At 48.5% G+C, this 2583-nt stretch overlaps 1 long non-coding RNA gene and 1 pseudogene across 1 annotated transcript in view; one reads left to right on the plus strand and one right to left on the minus strand.

Moving 5' to 3' along the window:
• The window catches only part of LOC107182154, a 6206-nt gene that overhangs the window by 2038 nt on the left and 1585 nt on the right, over window positions 1–2583 (minus strand). The window contains exon 2 of the long non-coding RNA XR_001512881.1: window positions 2365–2537. This is a non-coding gene — a long non-coding RNA (uncharacterized LOC107182154). The remainder of the gene's footprint in view (window positions 1–2364; window positions 2538–2583) is intronic.
• On the plus strand, window positions 145–1176 carry LOC102751684 (annotated as a pseudogene).

Below are 2583 nucleotides of genomic sequence, written 5' to 3' on the forward strand. Positions count from 1 at the left end.
TTAGGAGGCTAATCAACCCAGGGTGCAGTGGCAAGCTGGGCCCTGCAGTGATGGTGGCCCCCAAAAGGTAAGTGCAAGTCCTAACCCCCAGCAAGCTGGGAATGTGCCCTTATTTGGAAAAAGGGTCTTTAAGGATCCTTAAGTTAAGGATCTCAAGATGAGATCGTCCTGGATTTAGGGTGGGCCCTACATCCAATGACAGGTGTCCTTATAAGAGAAAGACAGAGCGGAAGAGAACGGAGGGACCCGGCCTGGCTTGAGAGATCTGAGACAAGATGCAGGACCCCAACGCAGACACCGAGAGGAATGACATCTCATGAGAAAAGGGCATCTTACCCTCAAAGGAAGGTTTGAACGAACTGGAAAAGGAGGCAGAAGAGGAGAAGCAGCGAGTCCTTCAGCCGTCAGTTGTGAAAACATATGAAGATATGATTCCGGAATAATTGTAGGATAATGATGACGAACTGAACGAGGAAGATGGACAAGCTATTGACATGTATAGGCAGCAGAGACTGGCTGAGGGGAGAGCCACCCAACTGAGGAATAAATGTGGAGAAGGTTTGGAGATTCCAGGAAAGGATTATGTTCAGGAAGTTACCAAAGCTGGAGAGGGCTTGTGGGTGATCCTGCATCTTTACAAACAAGGGACTCCCCTCTCTTCCCTGAGACACCGGCTCTTCAGTGGACTTGCCAGGAAGTTCCCTGATGTCAAGTTTATCAAGGCCATTTCAACAACCTGCACACCCAATTATCCTGACAGGAATCTGCCCACGGTATTTGTTCACGTTGAAGGCGCTATCAAGGCTCAGTTTACGGGACCTCTAGTGTTTGGCGACATGAACCTGACAATAGATGAATTGGAGTGGAAATTGTCCGAGTCTGGACCAATAAAGACGGACCTGGAGGAAAACCCGGAGAAGCCAGTAACAGACGCCTGGTCTCGGGGTGCGACTCCGTGCCCATGAGCGGGGGCGGCGATTCTGAGGCTGACTGAGGCTGTGCCCAGGTAACGTGCTGAGCTTTCTTGATGTGACAGATCATCTGGATTTTTTTTTTAAAAAAGGAAAATAGAAATGAATTCTTTTGGTTTTTATAATTATGTTTCAAATCTCAGAGTTCTCAGGAATAATCGCTGCTGGGGATCTTCTTGAATTTCTTAGAACTCTTTTTAAATTAATAACATTTTCTTAAACATAAAAACCAGCTGTTGGCATGACGGGGGGGGGGGGCGGGGGCAGAGTGAGATCTGAGACACACAGACACATGGAGAAGAGAACAAGGCGGTGCAATCACTGAGCCCTGACTGAGGCAGAGATTGGAGTGATGCGAATTCAGGATGCAGGAGGCCTGTGATTACATAGAAACCATGCACTTGTAGCCCATAAATGAATGGATTGTATGGTGTGAGAATTATGTTTCAATAAAACAGAGTTATCATTTTCCTACACTGCACCATCTCAAACGCCAGCCCCTCAACAAAGTCCCATGGGAGATGGTCCCGCCTTCCAAGCTGGCACTATTTACCCCTATTTTTTTATATTATCGTGGAAAAGTATACATAACATAAAACTTACCATTTCAAGTGCACAGTTCAGTGCATTTAGTATTTCACATTGTTGTGCAACCATCACCATCGTCCATCTCCACAACTTTCTTATCTTGCAAAACTGAAACTCCACACCCGTTAAATATTAACTCCCCACTCCCCCTTCTTCCTGCTCCTGGCAACCACCATTCTACTTTCTGTCTCTATGAATTGGACAGCTCTAGGGGCCTCATGTAAATGACAAAATTGCCATATGATAATTGCCCTTTTGTGCCTGGCTTCTTTCACGTGGCATGTCTTCACGCTTCACCTGTGTTGTAGCATCTGTCAGACGTCCTTCCTTTTAAAGGCGGAACAATTTCCATGTTCCCCGGATTTTAAAGGAGAAGCCACTATGGCCACTTCACTGCAGAGACACTGGGCGTGGCAGGGCCAGAATGCACACCCAGGTCACCTGACTCCAGCACCCACCACGCACCACTCTGCAACCCAGCCCCTTCCCAAGCACACGGGACTCCCCTGCACCTCCTTACTCTTCTTCCTGCCCCCCTCCCTCCTCATTGGGAGATTCTAGGGCAGCGGTTCTCAACCTGTGGGTCGCGACCCCTTTGGCGGTCAACCGACCCTTTCACAGGGGTCGCCTAAGACCATCCTGCATATCAGATATTTACATCACGATTCATAACAGTAGCAACATTACAGTTATGAAGTAGCAACGAAAATAATTTTATGGTTGGGTCACAACATGAGGAACTGTTTTTCAAGGGCCAGAAGGTTGAGAACCACTGTCCTAGGGGCTTAGAGAGACTTTTGCTCACCTTTGGACGCTGACCGCACATGCAGCTCCAGGTGGAGTCCAGAGCAGCGAAGCAGGATTTGTGGAAGTGACTTGACTTGGAGGTGGATTGGGGGTCAAAGTGGGTGGGGCCTGGCTGTGCAGCTCCCTTGGTCAGGCTCCCCCAGACTCTGCCTCTTGCTCAAGCTAAGCCACCTAATGATGAGGACCTCTGCATTGAGTTGTACAAGCCACAGCCTGC

The sequence above is a fragment of the Myotis davidii genome, unplaced genomic scaffold (genome assembly GCF_000327345.1).
Source record: "Myotis davidii unplaced genomic scaffold, ASM32734v1 scaffold555, whole genome shotgun sequence".
Taxonomy (NCBI): Eukaryota; Metazoa; Chordata; class Mammalia; order Chiroptera; family Vespertilionidae; genus Myotis; species Myotis davidii.